General features: G+C 46.0%; 2 long non-coding RNA genes and 1 pseudogene across 2 annotated transcripts; all 3 read right to left on the bottom strand.

Annotated features, from left to right (window-relative positions):
• Positions 1-730: 730 nt before the first annotated feature.
• Positions 731-2,619, bottom strand: LOC146203453 (uncharacterized). Its single transcript, XR_014702379.1, has 3 exons — positions 2,468-2,619; positions 1,486-1,607; positions 731-819 (listed from the first exon to the last, which is right to left on the bottom strand). It is a non-coding gene; the product is annotated as an uncharacterized LOC146203453 (long non-coding RNA).
• Positions 2,620-4,898: 2,279 nt separating this feature from the next.
• On the bottom strand, positions 4,899-12,569 carry LOC146203452 (uncharacterized; annotated as a pseudogene).
• A 119-nt stretch (positions 12,570-12,688) lies between these two features.
• On the bottom strand, positions 12,689-14,576 carry LOC146203451 (uncharacterized). The gene is made up of 3 exons (XR_014702372.1): positions 14,425-14,576; positions 13,443-13,564; positions 12,689-12,777 (listed from the first exon to the last, which is right to left on the bottom strand). It is a non-coding gene; the product is annotated as an uncharacterized LOC146203451 (long non-coding RNA).
• Positions 14,577-15,307: the final 731 nt, after the last annotated feature.

Genomic DNA, 15,307 nt, shown 5'->3' with positions numbered 1-15,307 from the left:
ATGGCAGCACCTCCTTGACCGCCGTAAACATCGCCGCTGTGGCCCCTCCTCCCGCATACCGTTAGCGAACCACACTGCGGATCGTTAGCACCGATGTCCGAAATAAAGCGTGCTAAAATTTGTTGGCGTCTGGAATACTGAGCCGAATATCAAGTATGAAGCCCTCGTGAGGATCGCTGACCAGCAGCAAATTGCTGGTAAGGGCGATAGCCGTGATACAAGCTAGTTTCTGCTCAAGCCAGCTGCCGCTGGTGCATTTCGGCTGATCCGATCTGCTCGTACTAGCTCTGCGATTAATGCGTCGGCAGAGTTAATCCTATAATTATTTTACTATGGCAGGATAGGAATCACTATAAGGCAGTTTCATAAGTAGACGATTTACGACAGCGTTGATCATGTTCCAAAGCGTCGACCGCCGCGGCTTCGAAGCGAAACAATAGGCCTAGCGACGACTACCCAGACAACCATATCAGATCCAGGAGATGTGCATAAAATGTACCCCTCAAAATATTTAATATTCAGAGGATCTCCATAAATACCCACAATTGGTCCAGTGGATATTCCAGAGATGTCCCTATTGCCTCACAGTGGACGTCCACATGGACATTCATTATGATGTCTAGAGGACGTTGCCAGATCAGTCTCTGGACATTGCATGAACATTGCCAAGATGTACAAGCATGCACTTTTAGCAGAGCTAGGGATAGCTGTTGAGCAAAACACATAGCGTGAATTATAGTTTTATTCACAAAACGACTGCAAGCTTTCAAACACCTTCCCCTCTTCATGGGTTTCAGTTTGCGTCCGTGCTTGTGCCTCCTGGAAAATATGAAAAGTGAAGTGAACAATAAAGTGGGGCATTAAGAGATTGACAGGCAACAGAAAATAGTCACAAAAAAAGGCCGCATGCACAAACAAACTTGTCTGAAAGCTGGCAACAGAACTTACAGCTACAGTGAAAAAAAATGGATGTAAAACCTTTACGTGCGAAGAAAATAAGCCTATTAACATGCCCGTAGTTAAAGGAATGTAACAATTTCACAACCTGTTGTCTCTGTAACAAGGATAGTTAATAATTTGTGTTCACTTCTTTTTCAGTTAAGGTTGTAAGTTGTTTTAGAGTGTAAGCTGCGCTATTCAGGCTGCAACTTCAGATTTCACCTCGCTGGGACTGAATGACTTCACCCTAATTAAGCATAGGTGCCCACTAAAAAGTGAGACATACTGTGCCTTCCTTTCCCGAAAAAACAACAAAAAAAAATTTTAAAAATATAGCGGAATGAAAAGGTGGTGTTAAGGCACTCTCGCATCTACTTTTAATGAGAAGCTTCAGCACCCCCCTAATTCAAACCGAGCCTTGGTAAACCATGCAAAATCACGCTTGAGCTTTCGCTCATTTAAATTTGTTCAAGCCATGCTTAAACAGGCATCTAACTGGTATGTACCCTCACAGTTGTGTACAAAATAGTGGCTAAATTTTCATACCTTGTTTTGCAAGCCTTTCCTGTTGCTGTTTATGACGGCATGAGCATGTTGGAGCCATTTCTTTATAACTGCTTGCACATCATCCACGGTTGCAACATACCGCATGTTTGACCTTGCAGCCACTGAAACAAATACAGCAGTATAGTAGCTGTGGTTCATTATTAAAATACCAAAAAGAAGGAAAAATTGTTGCCAGCCGCTGCAATTGCTATTTAATAACTTAAGCACTTGAGTAATGAGCTGCAGCCAGTGGAAATAAAGGAACAGGGAGAGGAAAACAAGGACAAGTAGAGCGTAATGACAGCAAGAAAGGAAAAGAGTTTCATACACTCTTCATATAATATCCAGAAAAATATACAGTGCGAACAAGCTAGCACCGCACGCATGGCAAGACAACAATCTCATTCTCTGAAGTGAGGTAATAAAAGCCAGCCTAGCTTTTCACAAAAAAAAAAACTTGCACAAAAAATGGCAAAGCAGCAACCCATTCTGCGATGAAGGCATGCAAAAAGTGATGTTAAAAAAAATTATATAGCAGGGAGGTCGCAGCCTTCTGCATAATGTTCTCTTTTATATCCACTCCCGCAAAATGCACTTTATGTCAATATCAGCAATGTCGCTCGCACATTTGCTAGGCGACGCGCACAAAATGGCTCGCCGCTTAAAGAAAAAGCTAGAGGTTCCGATGACGCAGGTGATCCTTGCGCGGCGGGAATAAACTCGGGTCAAACATGACAGAGGTGGGCTCCGGGCTGGGCGGGAATAAACTCTGGGTCAAACATGACAGAGCTGGGCTCCGGGCTGTCATTGCGGGCTAGCTCTCCAACTACCATTTCTGGTTTATGCACTTCCGCACACTCGCCGGGTTCACCAAGAGCAGAAAACGTGGCACGAGTATTCCTCGCAGCTGCCCATGTCTTCGCTCTTGCTTTAGGCATAGCAGAAAAAGTCGTGCTCTTCGGTGATGCTGAAACGTACGTACCTTTGAAGAAACGTACTCCACGAACAAGGCAATGCACAGGGCGATCAACTTGAAATGACTGCTGCTGTCAACTTCGTCAGCGAAGATGTGGCCATGTGACGCGCGTGCGACGATATGCGGCTGCCAGCAACTCGGAGAGCGGTTGAGGCGATGTGAGCTTGTGTCAGTTATGCAACATATGCACGTCAGGCACAATGACACTTCCGGCTTCCGGGGATCGCTTCCGGTTGTACAGGAATGTGCTGGTAGGGTGCAGAACTCTTACACCAAGCGCAAGCTGCAATACTCGGAAGCGCCAAGATTAGCAGACGTTCCCAAAATACGACGACACCACTCGACCGCTGAGTGTATTGAAATAGGCATGTACTACGGCATGAGTCATCTGTGGACACACGTTAATTGACCGCGTCTTCTCGCTCGCAGGGACAACACGTGCATTGTGTTATTGTGTTGTGGTGGCTGCGCAGCGGAGGCAGGGAAGGGAACGAGACGAACGCCGCGGACGCCATGAAAGAAAAAAAAAAAGGCGTGCTACTCCGCGCTAATTTTGTGGTAGAGTTGCCGAAGATATCATGAAAGTGACAGTGCGTCGCCCAATAAACGCATTATTCATGTTCATAACAAATGTTTCATACAACAAGCCTGCAGGCAAAGCATTTATTATTTTTCGCTCGCCACAAAGAATGCACTATTTCTTGATCGCGAATGTAGGCAGCGAGTCTCTCCAACAGTTCTCAACCTCTTCAGCACACGAGCTGCCCACGTTTTTATCATGCACTACGGCATGAGTCATCTGCGGACCGCGTCTTCTCGCTCGCGGGGGGGGGGGGGGGGGGGGGGGCAGAGAAGGGACAACAAGGTCTTGAAGATGAAATTGAGGGGCTTTACTTGAAGACACTGTCTGCCTTTCCACTTTGTCCGAATCAAAATTTAAAGCAGAAATATGCTGGACTATGCATGTCCAATGAAAGTCAAATTATAACATCGAAGTTATGTACACTGTGTGATATCTTCACGACCACACAAAGGTAAGGTCATGAGGATATCCACTAAAAGATGATCTTTTAATAATGGACGCATGGACATCGCATGGGTGTACAAAAATGACGTTTGATATTGAGACCTTTTGTGAAGATCCTATGGATATTGCTGGTTGTGTGGGTAGGGACGGTCACGCACGGCGCCGGCGTTCGCCGCGCTCGCACGTTCCACCCCCGCGGTAATTGTGTAACGTACCTCAGCCTGCTCGCGGCATCCCGTGCTGCAAGCGTTGCAAACTCGTGTACTTTCATAGCTAAGGCCGCGTATTTTTTGGCGTTCTGCTCAGCAACAAGCCGTTCAAACGATACTGTAGGCACGACAAGGCTTCAGTACGCAGTCGCTGCGCTGTCGGCCGTAATCGAAGACGTCGGGCGGCACCATAATCTATACACCGATCTTTAAACGTGATACAGTGGGCAAATGAATAACTTTGTGAAGCAGACCCGCTCGTACGTTTCGCGCACTCGGGCGCCGACGAGTAGCTTCCGTCAACAGACGCCGTCATAACCTCGGTTAACGACGCAAACCGAGGTCGTCAAGCTCGCTCGGTTTGCGGTAACCGCGGTTAGTGGTGCAACCATGGTTTGGTCCGCCGTGTAACATAGGATAACCACGGGTTCGCGGTTACACTAACCGTCGCTGCGCGAACTGGCGAACTCCTCAGGCGTGTGCGAGCGAGGACGGGTTGGCGCGAGTACGCCAGCGAGCGAGCGCGCGGCAACCGGAAGTTCGTCGAAGTGACGTATATCTGGGCGGAGCTTTGAACTTGCTTGTATTCTTTGTTTTTTTTTTTATGGCTCCCTTCGGCGTACGAGTTGAGGGGGAAAATTGGAAGGGTCATTTTTAATCGCCGATATCTCTGGTGTTGCAGAAGATAGATCGAAAATTTTTGCGGGAGAATGATGTGTGGTTCAATAACTATCAGTGTTATGGCGTTGTTTACCCTTCTTGGTGACCCCTTTCTGGGGACCTTTAACGTTACATTAGATCCTGCCAACCTGGTCAAGACGTTAGCAGGTCTAGAATCATGTTGTTGGTGGTTGTTTCCAAAGACTGAAATATTGTCAACTACGTTTACGACAGCAAGCATATCTGTCAGGATTTCGGACATTCTTTTCTGGAAATACTCAGGTGCTGAAATAATTTCGAAAGGTAACCTGGTGAAACAGTGCCGCCCGAAAGCAGTAATGAAGGTAATACATTCCTCCGAAGCCTTGCTTAGGCGTACTTGATAGAAACCAGAATTTGCGTCCAGTTTAGAAAAATGTTTTGCATCGGCTATAAAACTCAGCTTGATCCACTGTGGCGAGGGTGAACGTCTCTCGTAGAACGCACTTATTCAGTTGTGTAAGGTCTACACAGATGCTGACATGCCCACTCGGCTTTACCACTAGTACAATGACGGCACACCACTCTGTAGGCCCGTCAACCTTACAAATAACGCCCATTTGCTCTATTTTTTCGAGTTCAAGGCGGACGCGTTCCCTGAGTGGAATTGGAAATGTGCGTGGTGAAATTAACCGCGTCTGGGCGAAGCTATATGTGATACTTTCCTGTCATGGCGCCCAGGTTACTCCAAACTTCGGGACCCGGAACGCTGCCAGTAGACCCCTTCTGTGCGACTGAGTCGGCTAACTTGGCGGCTCCTAGTGCCTCCACAGCGGGCAAACCGAGAAGAACATGTCGTAGCGGGCTGACCATATAACATGCTTGAGGAGAACGTTTCCGCTTCAATGTTATTTCTGCCTCAAAGTTGCCCAAAACATTGAGACGTGAACCACTCACGTCTTTCAAAACCTCGTCGGCTCTCGTTAAGTTCACAGGGAGACTGGGAAAATATGACGGAACCACCGTAACTTTGGCCCCATGTATCAACTTTTGCAAACACTGGAACAGAGTTGACACACACTTGTATGTACCGTACTTTTGCACCTGGCGTTCCAATCTCTCCCACAAATATTTGTCCCGTGTCTGCTTGCAAGGATGAAACTCGTACCTTGCGTTGGTTGTCTGGCGAAGTCTTTTTGATGTATGCTTCAGCAAAGTGTCCCTTTACGCCGCAGTAATTGCACATAACTTTCATCGCTGGGCAAACTGTTCGCGGATGCAGGGAGCCACCGCAGTAGATGCAGCATCCGTCATGACGCAGTTAAGAGGTGGCGTTCCCACATTGAGGCTTTTTGTGACGTCCCATGGTGTCTACTGTTGCTGTGAAGCCAACTGTCACATTTTAGCACGGAAGATGTATCCTTGAGGCTTGGTCAGCCATGAAGTTCAGAAGGAGTACCTGCTGCTAACGAACCGTCTCTTTAAGGCGTGCGTTTGAAAGGGCGGACGCTAGAGACAGCTTGGAGTTCATCTGTAGCGACTCTGAGAGTTCTTCGTCTCTCAGTCCGATGACGAACCTGTCTCTGATAAGTCATTGCTTAAATTCACCAAAATCGCATCGGTCTTAAGTCATACAGTCATAAACTGGTCTACTGAATCACCGGGCATTTGATGCCGCTTGTGAAAGCAATCGCTCTCATACACGACGTTGACCTCCTTTATGAAATACGGGTCGAACTTCTTCGAGTCCTCGTCCGAGAAATCGAAGGCGGCAAAAATGCCCCGAGCTCCCCGTCTCATAGTGTAGAGAAGCGTTCCTGCCTGCGCTTCTTCTGAGCGTTCGTTGAGGCCCGACGCAAAGCAATAGTCTTCAAAATGCTGAATCTATGTCGGCCATTCCGATGTATTGCCAAAGTCCAGCGGTGGCGGTTGTTGAGGCCCGGTGCCGTGAAGATTTTGGCTCCGTCCATCTTTCGATCTTTCGCTTCTATCCCAGGTCACAGCTTTAAACTTCTGACACCATGTCGTAGCGGCGTCCGGCCGCTATCAGCTTGAGCGTTCCAACGGAGCGGAGACGCATCGACAAGCAGCGAGGTCCGTGTGCAAGCGCAGAGCGAGATATGCCTGTCTGTTTATTGCAGCCAAATATATACAGACTATGGCTATGGAACGAAAAATGGTAGGGGTAACATTATGAGATAGAAAGCGTGCAGAGTGGGTCAGAGAAATAACTCAAGTTACCGACATTCTAGTAGAAATTAAGAAGAAGAAATGGACATGGGCAGGACATGTAGTGCGAAGAGAGGATAACCGATGGTCGCTGAGGGTAACAAACTGGATTTCAAGGGAAGGAAAGCGTAGCAGGGGGCGGCAGAAAGTTAGGTGGGCGGATGAGATTAAGAAGTTCGCAGGGGTCAAGTGGATGCAGCTAGCACAGAACCGGGTTAAGTGGAGAAATATGGGAGAGGCTTTCGCCCTGCAGTGGGTATAGTCAGGCTGATGATGAGGATGATGATGATATACAGGCACGATGACGTCACGGTTATCACGCGACTCGAATACACATGCATGTTAGCAGAGATGGTACGCTGTAGTGAGCTTATGCTGCGTGGAACAGGACCACAAAAGTAGCGGCTGCAATCCGTCAACAATTGGCGTGGTGCACCATGGTGAAAGATGGAATTTTCCAACAGAAAACCAGCGACATTAATCCTAACTAGTTCGTTATCAAAGCGCACGTGATAGTGTACCGAGTGGCATAGTCAGTCGCGACATCGATTCAACGCAGTGCCGGATCTGGACATCGGAAATGGTCCAAGAAGGTCTAGCCCTACACAATTCAAAGGTTCGAGGGACACGTCATAGGCTGCAGAAGGCCAGCAGCCAATGTGGATGGCAGTTCCTTGTATTTACAGTTGTGGTAGCTGGCAAGGTAACGCCGAACGGTGCGGTATAGACCGGACCAAAATAAGCGGCTTCAGGCCCGATCGTATATTCGGGAGACACTGAGGTGGCCTGCGATGGGCAGGTTGTATAGTTCCGTTAGGACAGATGAGCGCAGACGCTGGGGAACGACGACCAGGAGCGGAGGCCCGTCAGGGCGAAGCCTGCGGCGGTGAAGAATGTCATTCTGAAGAACAAAGAGCTGCAGTGAAGGATCTGGGTTAGCACCGCTGAGGCGATCGATGAGTAGACGCAAGAACGAGTCTTGCTGGTGCTTGTCCGTGATGTTAAGCCGATCAGTGATAGTGAACAAGCATGGGTCGAAGTCATTGCTACCAGGATCTGGCGGCTCATAAAATAACGAGACTGGCAGTTGTCGTCTTCTTGTAGACGCCCTGACTTGTTGACAGCTCTTGAAGGCGCAGTATCCGACGATCAAGCTGGCCTGTGGGATCGTTCAGTGAAGAAAGCCAACAAAGTGTTCTGTGGTCAGTCACAACCAATAAATAATGGCCAATTTAAACATGGCCCAAACAAGGGCTAGACACTCGCACTTATTAATGGAGTAGCTGCGCTCGGTGGTGGAAAGAAGACAGCTGGCATATGCGATCACACGGCCTTTACCTTGGTGACGTTGGGCGAGCACAGCGCCGTTACCGTATTCGCTAGCGTCGGTGCGAACTTCAGTTGTAGCTGATGGTTAGAAATGGGCCAATGCAAGTGGGGCGGTGAGCAAGTGCATCAGGGATGGGCATTTTACTGATCATGGCTCCAGTTACAAGGCATGTCTTTCTCAAGGCAGAAAGAATGCTCGTCAATCTTTCGAGGTGCGTGGGAAATGTGGGTGACAAAAAAAAAAACTAAACCCAGCGTTGTCGAGGTATACACAAGCATGCAAACCATTTAAAGCCTAGAAAGAAGGAATCAATCATTCGCTTGAAGGTAGCTGGCGCATCGTAGGGACCGAACGGCATAACTTTAAACTGATATAATCCGTCCGGTGTGAACAATGCGGTCTTTTCGCGGTCTTTGTCATTGATAGCATTTTGCAAATGCCCGGATTGAAGGTGTATGGAAGAGAAACATTTTGCTTCATGAAGGCAATTAAAGCTTTATCGAACCTTTGAATTCTTTCAGTAGAAGTGGTGATGCACAAGGGCTCGACTAGGGCTCTGTGATGTATTTAGTAAGCATCTTGTCCACCTCCTGTTGAATTATGTTCCATTAAGTACTGGGCACCCTATGCGGACATTTCTGAATAGTACCGGTGACATCGGTGTTTATGTGATGCCTAACCGTAGAGGTACAAAGCCAAATTGCGATTGTCGAAGTCAAAGATGTCGCGAAAATAGCAAAGAAAACATCTGAGTGCGTGCGCCAGTGCTCGTAAGAGGTCAGAAGAAATCATTTTTCCTTACTTGTCATATAATGAGACGTCACTGTGACACGTGGCAGTCCGCCGAAGGGAGTACGCCGTTTGTACCAGCTGATGCAAAGCATTCGGAAACAGCGCACAGCGTGGCGAGCGACATGCCATGTGCAAGCGGCTGAACGTGCGATGCTAAGTTCAGGACCGGAAAGGACGCTTGATTGGCAAACATAGTGACCAATGCATGCCTTATGCTTCGTGTGGACAAAAAACGCCCTTCGCATTGACGATTAAAAAAAAAATCATGCCCTTTGAGGAGTTTTTCTTATTTTCTATTTCCTCCTATTACTTTGTGATACTGAAGTGGCGACCCGGAAGAAGGTAAATCAAAAAATATTTTTTGTTTGCCTCACCTCAGAAGAGGAATATAATTTTCACTTACTTGATTATCAGAAACGTAACAAATATTTACTTCAGCTCTAAATTGCAAGGGCTCAGATCAACTTGGAGCAGAGATACAGGGGTTTCTTAAGGCTAACAGTACAGACACTTAAGTCTGGACATTTATCGACACCGATGCACCAAAAAACCGCACAGAGCATGTCCGGCTGGTGGTGTGGGCGCTTTGGTGTCGCCATAGGTAGATAGGTATTATTACGGTGCTCTCCGCTTACACTGTAATGCATTAGTGGTAGTGGATTTAATATCCTGGGGCGACCTCTGCGTCGACAATCTCGTTTTCATTTTCGAAAGTCTGCATAAAACCTTGCTTATTTTTATCGAGTCTATCTTCTTCTTCTCCCTTCTATACTCAAACCAAATAGGGGGATTGGCCAGGGTTCAGTGCTGGCAAAAATAATTGAATATATGTTGAGAACTTAGGCTGCATAATATATAACCTCTGAATTAGGAATTGCTGTTGAGAAAAAGAAAATTTCGGAAAAAAAAAATTTAAAATAGTACGGATAGTGATGGAAGAAAAAATAAAATAAAAAAGCAGATGCAACTTTTGAGTCAACTCAAGGAAGAGAAGCGCTAACAAAAATATCTTCCGGTCGCCATATGATATCTATAAAGTAACTGACACACTTATCTGAGGGCATGCCCTTTGACGTTTACTCTATTAAGGTGAGGAGAAATGAATGGCAAACGGCAGTCTTAGTCGAACAAGAGGAATTTCCAAATTATTTCTTTTCTGAGGCGCGTACGTCCGGCAGGAGTTGATGTAATGATCTATAGTTTCCACGTTCATAACGCAGAAAGATTGGACTGCGTGAATCCAGAACGATAAAACTAAATATTGAGACTAGAAATTCTGCGACATAAGGGTGCGATAGAGACTTCACATTGCCGAGAGCTGCAATACTGTAGGTCAGATATTCCAATGAAAATTCAGAAGTTATAGCTCTGCACCATCACCATCACGGAGGTGTTCATGGCTCAGGGTATTTAGTATTTGGAACCTTTAAAAACGGGGCTTATTGCGCCCAGCCACCTTGACCTTAAGCCTCTCTTTATTTCGATAAGTTGTTGTTGCTATTGTGCCCTTAGATAACGACACATACCCACGAGGGCGATTGGTCACACATGTAACCATCAGAAATAGAGATCACACAGCGTGTTATTATTATAATGCGAGTCCGGGAAATACGTAAACAATTGTGGAAAAGCTGCGAAGAAGAAAGAGCAAACGAAGCCAAGGCAAAGCTGATCTTCTGTAAACTAAGCATTGACAGTGTCCTATATGGTCGGGACGAAACCCCATGGTCGCGTTTCAAGCTTAAAACAAGAACAAAAACAAACTGGCGTAGGACGAAGACACCACGGGCACTGAAAATATTAAATTTCAATTGTAGGAATGTTCTGACTAAGACTACTGAGTTGAAGGCTCTTCTGCTTTTGCATGACCCAGATGCCGTGGTTTTGACAGAGACTTGGCTTAAACGACACTGTGCATGACAGTGAGTTTGTACCTATTGTTTACAGTGCCTACAAAAAAGACCGTGACGGTAGAGGAGGAGGCGTCAGCCTTCTTTTCAAATCATACTCGATAATTTTTCCAATGCCTGATGTACCTGATGATGAATGCATTTTTTGCACAGCGTAACATGCAAATGTTAAATATGTTATTGCAGCAATGTATAGGCCTCCTAGTTCTACCATTACGTATTAGACAATCTGAAGCAATATATGTAAAATAGAAATGTAAAATCTAATGATCGTATTATACTATCAGGAGATTTTAATTTGCCTAATATAGAATGGGCAACGCTGTCACTTAAAAAACATCACCCCCCTGGAGAAGAGATGTTGGTCATCGCCTTTTCATTTGATCTATTTCAAATTGTTGAACAAAACGCAAGAATTCAAGGCAACTCTTAGTCAGTACTTGACCATTTTTTGTCAGCTCTTCCATTACCATGAAAACAAAAGCGAAATATTACCTGGAATATTGGACCACGAGGCTGTAATACTTACTATTTCAGACACCGCCTTATATAACACAACAAAAAGTTCATCTTTCCGAAACTTTTCTCGAGCCGATGATGTATCAATTACTGACACACTTTCTATAAACTTTGATGACTTTGCTAGTCGTACGGAAGATGTAGACTCGCTTTGGTGCAGGTTAAAAAAATTAGTTGTACATTGCATTGACCGCTTTTTCCCGTGGAAAAGCAAAAAGAAACGTAGTAATCACCCTTGGATTTCTCGTGAGGCTTTGAGGCTTCAAAGGAAATTAAAACGTCTCAAGAAACAATTGAACACTCATAGATCTCAGTCACTCCAAAGAATGATCGAAGACCTTTCCTTACAGCTTAGATGTCAAGTAGATATCGATAAACAACGCTACTTTGGTGAATCACTACCAATATTTATAACCACAGCTCCAGAAAATTTTTTCCGTTCTATATCTCCAACCTCGAAGGAATGCGATCTATTTTATGTGAAAAAATGAAAAAAAAAAATAGCACGTGCGTTCTACACACACTTTAAATCCGTATTTACCAAGGATAATGGTACAATGCCACATTTTGATTCGCCGGTGCCACCTATTCCCGATGTTCAGTTAAGTGAACCAGGCATACTAAACATGCTTTTAAACCTTAGCGTAAAAAATCTTCAGGGCTGTTACAGCTCGCCGCCCTTATCGGTTAGGTGGCCATTGCCCATTAAGTGCAACAACCGAAGCGACGCAGGGATCGGCAGAACGAAGCTGCATTTACAAATATCTTATTTATATAACGTGGTTTCAGGAGTATCGGAGTGTCGTCCGACGAGGCGTCAACAGCACGGTCAAGCACCGCACGATGGCAGCACCTCCTTGACCGCCGTAAACATCGCCGCTGTGGCCCCTCCTCCCGCATACCGTTAGCGAACCACACTGCGGATCGTTAGCACCGATGTCCGAAATAAAGCGTGCTAAAATTTGTTGGCGTCTGAATACTGAGCCGAATATCAAGTATGAAGCCCTCGTGAGGATCGCTGACCAGCAGCAAATTGCTGGTAAGGGCGATAGCCGTGATACAAGCTAGTTTCTGCTCAAGCCAGCTGCCGCTGGTGCATTTCGGCTGATCCGATCTGCTCGTACTAGCTCTGCGATTAATGCGTCGGCAGAGTTAATCCTATAATTATTTTACTATGGCAGGATAGGAATCACTATAAGGCAGTTTCATAAGTAGACGATTTACGACAGCGTTGATCATGTTCCAAAGCGTCGACCGCCGCGGCTTCGAAGCGAAACAATAGGCCTAGCGACGACTACCCAGACAACCATATCAGATCCAGGAGATGTGCATAAAATGTACCCCTCAAAATATTTAATATTCAGAGGATCTCCATAAATACCCACAATTGGTCCAGTGGATATTCCAGAGATGTCCCTATTGCCTCACAGTGGACGTCCACATGGACATTCATTATGATGTCTAGAGGACGTTGCCAGATCAGTCTCTGGACATTGCATGAACATTGCCAAGATGTACAAGCATGCACTTTTAGCAGAGCTAGGGATAGCTGTTGAGCAAAACACATAGCGTGAATTATAGTTTTATTCACAAAACGACTGCAAGCTTTCAAACACCTTCCCCTCTTCATGGGTTTCAGTTTGCGTCCGTGCTTGTGCCTCCTGGAAAATATGAAAAGTGAAGTGAACAATAAAGTGGGGCATTAAGAGATTGACAGGCAACAGAAAATAGTCACAAAAAAAGGCCGCATGCACAAACAAACTTGTCTGAAAGCTGGCAACAGAACTTACAGCTACAGTGAAAAAAAATGGATGTAAAACCTTTACGTGCGAAGAAAATAAGCCTATTAACATGCCCGTAGTTAAAGGAATGTAACAATTTCACAACCTGTTGTCTCTGTAACAAGGATAGTTAATAATTTGTGTTCACTTCTTTTTCAGTTAAGGTTGTAAGTTGTTTTAGAGTGTAAGCTGCGCTATTCAGGCTGCAACTTCAGATTTCACCTCGCTGGGACTGAATGACTTCACCCTAATTAAGCATAGGTGCCCACTAAAAAGTGAGACATACTGTGCCTTCCTTTCCCGAAAAAACAACAAAAAAAATTTTAAAAATATAGCGGAATGAAAAGGTGGTGTTAAGGCACTCTCGCATCTACTTTTAATGAGAAGCTTCAGCACCCCCCTAATTCAAACCGAGCCTTGGTAAACCATGAAAAATCACGCTTGAGCTTTCGCTCATTTAAATTTGTTCAAGCCATGCTTAAACAGGCATCTAACTGGTATGTACCCTCACAGTTGTGTACAAAATAGTGGCTAAATTTTCATACCTTGTTTTGCAAGCCTTTCCTGTTGCTGTTTATGACGGCATGAGCATGTTGGAGCCATTTCTTTATAACTGCTTGCACATCATCCACGGTTGCAACATACCGCATGTTTGACCTTGCAGCCACTGAAACAAATACAGCAGTATAGTAGCTGTGGTTCATTATTAAAATACCAAAAAGAAGGAAAAATTGTTGCCAGCCGCTGCAATTGCTATTTAATAACTTAAGCACTTGAGTAATGAGCTGCAGCCAGTGGAAATAAAGGAACAGGGAGAGGAAAACAAGGACAAGTAGAGCGTAATGACAGCAAGAAAGGAAAAGAGTTTCATACACTCTTCATATAATATCCAGAAAAATATACAGTGCGAACAAGCTAGCACCGCACGCATGGCAAGACAACAATCTCATTCTCTGAAGTGAGGTAATAAAAGCCAGCCTAGCTTTTCACAAAAAAAAAACTTGCACAAAAAATGGCAAAGCAGCAACCCATTCTGCGATGAAGGCATGCAAAAAGTGATGTTAAAAAAAAATTATATAGCAGGGAGGTCGCAGCCTTCTGCATAATGTTCTCTTTTATATCCACTCCCGCAAAATGCACTTTATGTCAATATCAGCAATGTCGCTCGCACATTTGCTAGGCGACGCGCACAAAATGGCTCGCCGCTTAAAGAAAAAGCTAGAGGTTCCGATGACGCAGGTGATCCTTGCGCGGCGGGAATAAACTCGGGTCAAACATGACAGAGGTGGGCTCCGGGCTGGGCGGGAATAAACTCTGGGTCAAACATGACAGAGCTGGGCTCCGGGCTGTCATTGCGGGCTAGCTCTCCAACTACCATTTCTGGTTTATGCACTTCCGCACACTCGCCGGGTTCACCAAGAGCAGAAAACGTGGCACGAGTATTCCTCGCAGCTGCCCATGTCTTCGCTCTTGCTTTAGGCATAGCAGAAAAAGTCGTGCTCTTCGGTGATGCTGAAACGTACGTACCTTTGAAGAAACGTACTCCACGAACAAGGCAATGCACAGGGCGATCAACTTGAAATGACTGCTGCTGTCAACTTCGTCAGCGAAGATGTGGCCATGTGACGCGCGTGCGACGATATGCGGCTGCCAGCAACTCGGAGAGCGGTTGAGGCGATGTGAGCTTGTGTCAGTTATGCAACATATGCATGTCAGGCACAATGACACTTCCGGCTTCCGGGGATCGCTTCCGGTTGTACAGGAATGTGCTGGTAGGGTGCAGAACTCTTACACCAAGCGCAAGCTGCAATACTCGGAAGCGCCAAGATTAGCAGACGTTCCCAAAATACGACGACACCACTCGACCGCTGAGTGTATTGAAATAGGCATGTACTACGGCATGAGTCATCTGTGGACACACGTTAATTGACCGCGTCTTCTCGCTCGCAGGGACAACACGTGCATTGTGTTATTGTGTTGTGGTGGCTGCGCAGCGGAGGCAGGGAAGGGAACGAGACGAACGCCGCGGACGCCATGAAAGAAAAAAAAAAAAGGCGTGCTACTCCGCGCTAATTTTGTGGTAGAGTTGCCGAAGATATCATGAAAGTGACAGTGCGTCGCCCAATAAACGCATTATTCATGTTCATAACAAATGTTTCATACAACAAGCCTGCAGGCAAAGCATTTATTATTTTTCGCTCGCCACAAAGAATGCACTATTTCTTGATCGCGAATGTAGGCAGCGAGTCTCTCCAACAGTTCTCAACCTCTTCAGCACACGAGCTGCCCACGTTTTTATCATGCACTACGGCATGAGTCATCTGCGGACCGCGTCTTCTCGCTCGCGGGGGGGGGGGGGGGGGGGGGCAGAGAAGGGACAACAAGGTCTTGAAGATGAAATTGAGGGGCT

The sequence above is a fragment of the Amblyomma maculatum genome, chromosome 1 (assembly GCF_055883805.1).
Source record: "Amblyomma maculatum isolate TAMU_Amacu chromosome 1, ASM5588380v1, whole genome shotgun sequence".
In the NCBI taxonomy this organism is placed as follows: Eukaryota; Metazoa; Arthropoda; class Arachnida; order Ixodida; family Ixodidae; genus Amblyomma; species Amblyomma maculatum.
The sequence above is the reverse complement of the archived record's forward strand: the minus strand, read 5'-3'. Positions and strand labels throughout refer to the sequence as shown.